This window comes from Lichenostomus cassidix, chromosome 8, assembly GCF_008360975.1.
Source record: "Lichenostomus cassidix isolate B80296 chromosome 8, HeHo_3.0, whole genome shotgun sequence".
Lineage (NCBI taxonomy): Eukaryota > Metazoa > Chordata > Aves > Passeriformes > Meliphagidae > Lichenostomus > Lichenostomus cassidix.
In genome coordinates, this window is record NC_139489.1 from 1428945 (window position 1) to 1438660 (window position 9716).

General features: G+C 52.2%; 1 long non-coding RNA gene across 1 annotated transcript; it reads left to right on the top strand.

Moving 5' to 3' along the window:
- Positions 1–589: 589 nt before the first annotated feature.
- Positions 590–3869, top strand: LOC146433611 (uncharacterized). The gene is made up of 3 exons (XR_014853650.1): positions 590–674; positions 1134–2501; positions 3705–3869. It is a non-coding gene; the product is annotated as an uncharacterized LOC146433611 (long non-coding RNA).
- Positions 3870–9716: the final 5847 nt, after the last annotated feature.

Consider the following 9716-nt stretch of genomic DNA (forward strand, 5'->3'; position numbering starts at 1 on the left):
GTGTGCGTGACTCCGTGCGTGTCGTTCCTTGCGTGTTTGGCTGTGTCACTCCCTCTGAGGGTCTGTAGCTGTGTCACCGTGTGTGTTCGTGTCGCTCTCTGCGTGTCTGTGAGTGACTCCATGTGTGTGACTCCATGTGTGTGTGTGTCATTCCGTGTGTGTGTGTGTGACCCTCCCTCGGTGCATGTGTCACTGTGTGTGTGTGTCACTCCCCGTGTGTGTCACTGTGTGCGTGTGTGACTGTCTGTGTATCTCAGGGTGTGTGTGTGTCACTGTGTGCGTGTGTCGCTCCCCGTGTGTGTCACCCCGCGCTGTCCCGGCGGGCGCTGCCCTGTGTCCGTGCACACGCATGTCACACGCGTGTCACACGCGTGGCCGCCGCTGCCGCGGACACCGCTGGGGCCGTACCGCAGCTGTACCGTGCCCGTACCGTGTCCGTACCGTGTCCGTACCGTGCCCGTGCGGTGCGCGCCCCCGCGGCTCTGCCGTGCCCGCGCTCGGTGCCGCGCGCCCCTCCCGCCCCCCGCCCGCGCGCGCCCCCGCGCCGCCCCCGGAAGCGGGCGCGGGTCACGTGGGCGCGCGGCGCTGCCATAAACACGGCAAGATGGCGGCGCTCACGCCGCCCGCCCGCCCGTGCTGCGTCATGTCGCGCCCCGGCCCCGCCGCGCCCGCAGGTGGGTCCGGCCCGGCGCGGCCCCGGGCACCGCGGGGTGGGCGGCCGGCGGCGGGGGGCGCGGGGCCGGCGGCGCCGGGCGCGGCTCTGCCCCGTGGCGCACTCGCATTTTCGGGGGCTGCGCGGGCGGGGCCGCCGCCCCCCCTGCCCCGGGCGGCTCCCGGCGCTGCTGAGGGGCGAGCGGGGCGGGCAGGGGGCGCGGGGCGGGCAGGGGGCGCGGGGCGGGCTCCTGCAGGATGGGGGGACCCTGTCCCGTCCCGTCCCGTCCCGCGGCTGCCGCCCGGCTCTCCGCCGCCCCGCTCCAGGTAACCCGGGCAGCGCCTCGCAGCAAACTTGGGCGGCAGCGCGGTGGCAGTCGGGCCCTTGCCGCCCCTCAGAGCCGCCCGTCCCCGCGGCCGTGTCACCGCCCGGCGCGCCGCTGTATCCCCGTAACGAGCCGCTTGTTTTCTTCCCTCCTCAGGCTCGCCGAGACTGGTGTTCACACCGCGCCGAGGAAGGTGGAAATGAGGTTTGTTCCCCGCACAGCTCCTGAGCCCCAGCGGGGTGAGAGCAGCTCGCAGCGCCGGGAGATCCTCGGCCCCGGGAGATCCTCGGCCCCGGGAGATCCTCGGCCCGTGCGTAGGGTGGGGAGGGACGAGCCCTGGGGCTGTGGGCAGGGAACATCCCCGATCCCATCGCTGCCGTGCTGAAGGAATTTTGGTTCCTACGAAACGAGTGCAAAAATAACCCGTCCCAAAGGGGCAGGAGGTGGAACTGGAGTTTCAAAACCAGCCAGGCCGACTGAAGTGGGTTTCAAAGGTGAGAACTGGCAGCAAACACTGGAAAGCAGAGGGTTTTTTAAAAAGTGTAGGGAAATATGCAAGGCCTTAGCAATAACAAGAATAAAAATGTGTGCTGGACTCCAAAACTAATGTAGGTTCTGCTAAAAAAAAAAAAAGGTGGTTTTTTCCAGATAAATGGAGAACCTGCTTAAGCTTTCTGCATCAGGTCTGTGTAGCTTTAATCTGGCTGAAGCAAAGCAAAAATCAGTGTGTGTGTGAGAGATGCAAGACAACAAACTGTACTGGGGGAAGAGCTGAATCCTTCAGAGAAAATGGCATCAGCCCTTGAATTATGGGTGTAACTCCAGCAGTTGCTGTGCCAGAGGGTGCTGGGAAGGAATTGTTCACCTTCCTCCTTTAATACCATGATAAGTAACTGCTGGAGCACAGAGTAAAATCCTGATGGAGTGATCAAAGCATGCTTGAATTGTAAAATAGTGATTCTTTTCTCATCATCTCGGCCTATGCAATGTAGAATTCCCAATCCTCCACTTAAGCTATTGCACTGAAATCAGTGGAATTCCTCACCTGGAATACCAATGGTGCTCTAAAAACACCTCGAAGTGAGAGCAAAGGGCTCATTGCTCATGCAGCTCCTTTCCCCTTTCAAAACCCACCGTTGCACGGGCAGAATCCATTAATATTTTTAGCAAGTTTTGTTGTGTTTTCCTAGCAACAGCCGATGCCTTAATGATTAATCCACAAACTGTGGCAAATCTGCAAGTTTGGGGATGCATGCTGAAGTCATCTGTGCTGCCTTACGTCAGCATTGCATAATCTGTTGACTGTCCCTTTTTTATGTAATGTATGTTTGGAGTTTGTTTGAAAATGTACAAATATTTTTTTCCCCTGCGTGCTGCTGCTCCGATATTCCATGTTTGCCTCTCCGTTGCCCTCTGGAGTTGCAAACTTGCAAGGCACCGTTTAAATGGCTGAGTCCAGCCGAGTGTTACATGTTTCTCTCTTAAAACAGCCTCTGGAACTTCTCAGCACCTTCTCTTTGCCAGGTAAGTTATTTAAAGTGTGGAAAAAAAAAACCCACTTAAGGAGTTTCCGCTTCCTCCTGGTGGAAACAGGAAAGCTTCTGGTGCTGCTCAAGTCCATCAACATCATAAATGGATTTTATTGGAAACTTAGTAACACATTAACTTTGGCAACATAAAACCGTTGCGTTTTTTTGAACTCGTTTCAGAGCTCGATGTATCCGATTCCCTCAGGCAACGGGAGGGGTGTGGAAATAGTTTTGTGATGTTTTCAGGAGTGTCTGGTTTTAAGGAAGAAAAAAAACGAAGGGAGGGTAAAGTTGTAAAAATACACGACAAAGTGGGGGGTGTAGGAATAGTTCCACAATCTTTTCAGCAGTGCTTGTTTTTAAGGGGGAAGAGAAAGGGGAGTAAATAATTTAACCAGTTAGTGGGTGGGATTGTGTATTTCCACTGTTTTTATGTGGATTTGATGACCTAAAAATGGCACCTCAGACACCCCGAGGCCTCTCTTTGCTTTGTGCAGCTGCACTCCCTGTGAGCACAGCTGGCTCTGGGAGCTGCTCCCCTCAGAGGGCATGGCACTGATCTGCCGTGCTGGCTCTGGAAACACGTGTGCCAAACTGCAGATGAGCCCAGGGGAGGTGTGGGATGGGCTGGAAAATCCCAGCTGCTGGCAGCAGGAGCCTGGCGGGCTCAGGGCACGGTGCCAGTGCCACCCTCGGGGCTGTGCCCGTGGTGATCCCGCTGTCCCAAACAGAGTGGCTCCAGCAGCTTTCCTGGCTGCCTGCCACCGTCCCCACGGACTGGCTGCTCCCTGACACCCAATCCCACAGCAGCACAAGCCAAGTGCTGCTAGCTGGTTGGATTTAAGGGGGAGAAAGAGCTGCCCCTGTCTAGAAAGGTTGGTTGCTCTTTCTCCATTAAATCCAGCGTGGGTGGGTTTGCCCAGAAGAAGCTGCTGCTTAAAACCACGTCGAGCTGTGCAGCAGAAGCCACTGGGGTCGTTAAAATAACGCTAATTATGTGGATAATTTTCTGGAGCTAACCTCAGCTGCAGAGCCACTTGTGTTAAGGCTCCTGAGGCTTTCACCTGTGGGGTGACACGGGGTTTTTGGGATGCTGAGGGAGGAGGACAGCGAGGAGTCGGCAGTGCCACGGAGGGGCCAATGACTGCCAGGCTGCCCTGGCTCAGTTATCACAGTGCTGATGCTGTCTCTTGTAAAGGTACAGTACTGTGATAACTGAAGGATGGCAGCCATCTGAGCTTCACGGCGTCCTGGGGCCACCAGAGCCACCACCTGCAGCATCCTGCTCCGCTGGAGTGTGCTCCTGTCACCTGTAACCCTTGGCATCGAAGTCACGTTTATTGAAATAAAATGTTACACAATTTGCCTCTTTATTGACTGTTTCGTCTTGGGAGGGCTTGCAGAAAGGCTGTGCTTTGGAAGTGTTCAGAAATGGTTCCCAAAGCAGGGTCCTGTGCAGCCTGGTGAATATTAAAGAGCAGTGAGGCAACTCAGTGGGGGATACTTAGTGACAGAAGAAATTACTCTGTAGCAATACAGAAAATAAAGAGCTTTTAAAATTCTGTTTAATATTGCTTGTTAAAGTTACCACAGTCTTGGCTGGCTACTGTAGCTCCCCTGTCTCCACATGGAAATAAGTGGTGGAACACGGATTCCTTCAGGCAGTGAGTTAGTGATGAAGGTTGGACAGTCCCTTGCAGGGTTTCCTCGGGGCTTTTCAGCTCTGCGGCGAGTGGGAGACTGAATTTCCTGGGTCATTTCTGCAGCGATGTCATCAAAATCCCTGGAAATGAGGCTATTTTCAGGGAGACTGCTGATTTTTGTGCCGTGAGTTAACTCTGCAGTGCTGGGACACGACAGCAGAGGGGCCCCGCGGGCTGGCTTGTGGTGGGAGTGCGAAACGCCAAGATTTTTGCATAAAGTAACCCGAACCCTGCAGAAATGTTCGTGCAGTGCCTGTTGCCCAGATTTCCTGCCCTTCCCCGAGGAACTGATGGCATCCAGGCTGCCGAGGCTGGTGCAGCGCTTTCCAGAGGTCACTATTGACTCTGATCCTGACTTTCAGCGTGGTCATTGACCCGCTGGACTTTAGAAACTCTTCTTTCTGGGCTGGATGATTCATGTCCAGCCAGGGCTTTGTTCTATTCTTCCCTGCTCCTCGCTGGAAGTTTTTGGGGCCAACCCGAGCTGGTGGTGCCTGTGGGCCTGGTGGGGTCAGGGCTGTGCAGCCGTGATGGAACATTTTGCCAGCCTGCGTTACTTAAAGAGGGGAAATTATTACTGATGTTGTGACAGACACTCGAGGCTGGGTCTGGAGGAGGGCTCTGTCAGACCAGAAACTGCAGATATAAAAAAAAGACATCCTGCTACTAAGAGTTTAGGTTCTAGATTAAAATCTGAGCAGTGCCAACACTCAGCTTCCTCTTTCTGAAGGCCACAGGCACCCCTTGAGCAGGCAGGAATGTGCTTATCCCAAGAAGGAGCAGTGGTCATCCCTACCTTGGCTGTCCCCCAGCAACACTCCTGTGCTCCTCCTTCCCACTGCAGAATGAACAGGAGAGAGGAGGAGCTGTGGGATCCTGGAGATGGGAGCATTTATAAACTCTCAGGCTGCCCAGGGCTGGGCTTCATCTCTTTTCACCTATTTCTGCTCTGGATCCAGCAGGTGCTCAGGGAATCCTCTTTCCTGGGAGAAAGGCAGGTGCATCCAGCCAGGTCCTTGTGGTGCTGCCCCAGTTCAGCTCCAGGTGCTCCCTGATGGATGCAGTCACACTGCTGACTCATTGGAGAAACCAGAAAGTTCTTTTCCTCCCCATGGGAAGCAAGATAAGTGCTCAGAGGCAGATCCAGGCTTTGTCATGGATCAGATCCAAGGAATACAGTTGCTCACCTGCCAGGCTGTGTGGCTCAGGTTTGAGATTAATGTCCAACCCGTGCTGTTTTTAGGGACCTGCAGCAGAGCTGTGCATGGGACACACATCTGGGGCTGCTGAGCAGGGCACAGAGCCTGCCCAGGGACTTGTGCCTCTCATTTCCTGTCACGAGCAGCACAGCCACAAGCTCTGCCATGGGACAGGAACTGAAGCACTGGCTGTGCCTCAAAACAGCACCTCTCCAGTCACATTTACTGGAGTTTATCTCCCTCTCCAGCACAGTGGACATGGAGTTCATCTCTTTTCCTGTAGCTTCCTACTGATATGGGAATGGGACAGACTGATGGAATTGCTGTCCAAATATTGCTGCACACGAACTGTGCAGCTCTCAACGTCTCTTTTGGCAGTGGAGCACTTCCTCCACCAGTGTGTTAAAGCAAGACATCAACAACCTGCATCCAGTGATCCAGCCTCAAAACCAAGGTCCCTGAGGACCATCCTCTCTCTGATCAACCTTTCTGTGATTTCTGGGACTGATCCCAAGGCAAGGCAGTTTCTCACCCACATCTCAGCTGCTGTTCCAGCTGGCTTTGTTGGGACCCAGCGGTTCCCAGGCTTTTGCATCAGGAAAGTCCCTTTTCCCATCTGGCTGCTGCCTTCCCACCCACGTTGGGCGTGAGGAGAGGAGCAGTTGTGCTCCTGTGCTGTCTGCTGGGGCTGGAGGCTGCAGGCAGGAACGGCTGCTCTGCTCCTGGCTCCCAGCCACAGCTCAGCCTTTTGAGGGTCAGAATTGCTGCTGGGAGCAGCCTGGCCCTTCTGACAGCAGCAGGATAAAAGGCATCCATTGTCTGCAGGCACTCAGCCTTGAGAGCAGGTGAAGATGTTGTCTTTCCCCAAAATTCAATTTTTTTCCCCAGCTGTACCTTCTGTTGCTATTAGACTGAAATAAAAAGAATCCTTCCCAACAGAGCTTCAAGCACACAGTCATTTCAAAGTCCAGCAGTGCCCTGTATGAGTCAGACTTCTAATTGCTGCTTGTTCAGATCTTCTCCAGCTTAGTGCAGACACTTGAACATGAACTTTAACCCAGGCCTTCATGATTAAACATCTTTACAAACCAAGCAGCCGATTTGCAATGTCCCCTTGCAAATATTAGCTGTACAAGGAAGTAACTTGAGTTTATGTCTGGTTAAGCAATTGTGAGCCTGGAGATGTTGGACAATGTGGAATGAGCTCTGCTGAATTCTGTCTGTGCTGTCCTGTTTATCCCCTGCAATGGGAAAAGCAGTGCCCAGGAGCAGTGTGTGAACAGAGGGTGACACAATCCTTTCTCCATAAGAGACTTCTGCCTGTATCTCACATTTTGGAAACAGCAGCTTGCTGAGTTGTTGGATTCTGTGTAAACCCTGCGTTGTGTCATTAGCTTGATTCACCAAGGGAAACTGTGACTTTTATTTGATGGCTGATCAGGGACAAAAGCACCCAGCAGGAGCTGAGTGTTCCAGTGTGGTGCAGTGTCAAAGTTACTGCTGTAGTTTCTGTATTGAGGCAGATGAGAAAGCCAAGATTGCTCAACTTGGTGCATAATTTACTCTTCATAACATTTCAGAGAGGAGCAGGAGAGGTGCACTCATCCACGTGTGGATTAATATATGAGGTCTTTAACTGATGTTGTGCAAATGTTACAATATTTTTGGGACTGGTGCAGCCAGAGGAGAGACCTCTGGACTCCAAAGGGCTTTGGCTCACAGCTGAGCTTCAGTTCACAGGCGAAATTCTGATCCAAATCTCAAGCTCCCCCTTGACTTCTAGAAGCTGAGAGCTGCACTTTGGGGTTTTTGATGCACAGGGATATGCATCTGCCAGTGGAAAAGACTCTTTCAACCAGAGCAGAAAACAGGGGGAAAAGCCATGAGGCTGCTCAGGTTGTTTGTTGGATCTTAAGTCAGGCACTGCAGCCTCAGCCATACCTCAGGACATGGCTGCCCCAGTGCTGTGCACCACAGAGTCATCTTAAATTAAGGTGGATTTGCTCAGCTCTGGTGCTGGACAGCAGTGCCAGGGGAGCCCAGAGTTGGAGCCCCTGGGGCAGGAGGGCTGCAGAGGGCAGGGGGATGTTGATGCTCCTTCTGCTCCTCCCAACAGCGAATATCAGAGCTCTATCAACTGCCCTCCCTCTGAATTCACTCCAGGAGCAGGCAAAGTACACTGAATAATTCAGGAGAGACATGGGTTTAAACATTTGCACAAGCTTCAGATTCCTCCTGCCTAAAAATAAGTCTGGGAGAGAGCAAACGATTCCTAGCTGAGGTGTTGGGGGATGGACAGCAGAGCTGTGGACCCCATTGATGTGCACCCCACCCCAGCACCCAGGAATATCCCATCCATGGGTCTCCTCCCTGCTGCTGGGACCAGCCTGGGGTGGAAAATTCAAGGCCATGAGCTGAGGGCTGCACACACACGGGCAGCACTGGCACAGGCAGATTTGGTGTGATGGTGGCAAAGAGCCCTGGAGAAAGGGCTGGGGGAGGAGCAGGGGAGGTCAGTGAGCAGTGAGGTTTAGTTGGTACAGGGAGAGCTGTTTTCCCGATGGGAGTCTCACCTCCTGCATTTTTAATGACTTTAAGGACAACACACAAGAAAAAGGTGTCAGTGTTTGAGCAGAAGTGATTCTTCCAGAGGGAAGTGGATGAGGAGTCAATCCCTTTCCCATGGAAGCACAGGCTGAGATGGACACAGATCAGAGACACCTTGAGAGGCTCCATGAGGATATTCCTGATTTGGTGTATTTCCTATGCAAACAGTTTACCTAAACACATTGGCTCACATTCCCAGAATGATGAAAAAGCTGCTCAGGTTGGTTGAGCAAAATCTCCTCCCTGTGCACAACAACCACATCTCCAGCATCCAAAGCCTTGGTGCACTGGTTTGAAATGTAACCAGGAGACTCTGGAAATGAAAATTGCCAGAGGTTTATTGCTAATGAAGACTAATTAATTTTGGAGGTAAATGTGCCAAGCTTCTGCAGTTGTGTTTGCAGCCCCATTAAAAGAAAACTCACGGGTGTTTTATCTGAAAATTATTAGAGGAACACAGTGTCTGTTTAGTTCCTTCTTAGTCTGTGGACTTCTCACTTCTTCACCACTTGAACTCAGCTAAGTTAAAGGAAATGTCACAGCCTTTTAAAACTTGCCTGAAATGCAAAAGGAAATGAGGAAAACAGAGATGGGAGAAAATTCCTACACTTGTCTTCACCTCCACAGGACTGGAATGGTAACATCAGCTATTTCTACCAGATTTTGTGTTGCAATCTGGATGTTCTCAGTACGTTTGAAAGCCATATCCAAGTGACACTGTGACAATTCTCTTAGTGTGAACTCTGCCATTTAATCACAAGCCAGGGTGACAGAGACCAGCCAGAACATCACATTTCTCTATCTCCAAGATCTCTGACACTTTCTTTTTTCCTTTCCCACAGCAGCTGCTTGGTTCTGCTGACCCCACAATACATGTTCAACCAGCACAGCAGGACTGGGGCACTCAGCTCATCCTTAATGGGAGAAAACTCCACTTTCCTCCAGATCTGGAGTTTGTTTGCCATCCTGCCTGTATTCCTGAACCCTCTGTGCCATTTTGAACAACACCCTTCCTGGGAACATAACCTCAATTCCCAATTTCCTTATGGCAGAGGGAGGGGGAATATGGCAAACCCCACCTCAAAATGCTGTTTTGTAACCCAGACTGAGGAACTGCTCCAAAAGAGCAGCAGCAGAGTGAGCTTTGGAAGTTGTGCAGGCATTAAAGATTTTAGAAATGCTACGTGCTCTGTGTCACATGTGTCCCCTGAGTGGGACAGGTCTGCAATGCTGGGCATGACCTGAGAAATGCCCCAGCCATGTACACAAGCTCTGGAGTGTGTGGACAGAGAGGGACATGATCAATATTGGATCATTTTGGCGACAAATGTGGTATTTCCAATCCTGAAATATTTAATTATTGCTCTGGTTGGGGTCACTGCTCTGCTTTGTCCCCTCCTCTGCTTTGTCCCTCCCCACCAGCACACCCCAGTTCCAGTTAGTGCTCAACTTACCCTTACAAAAGCCAGCATATACAACTTTTTCTGCAATATATATATATATATATCTCAGAAAAAAGAAAACTATCCATATATATCCATAAATATCCCTGGATGTGCAGTCAGTCTATAAGCACTGTCTAGCTGCAGTGGTGTGGCTGGCAGGCAGCCAGGCAGCAAGTGGGTACCTGTGAGCTGTGCCAGCTCCAAGCTCATCCTTCTGGAAAGGGCTGTGCTGGGAAGTGGATGAGCTCAAGGAAAT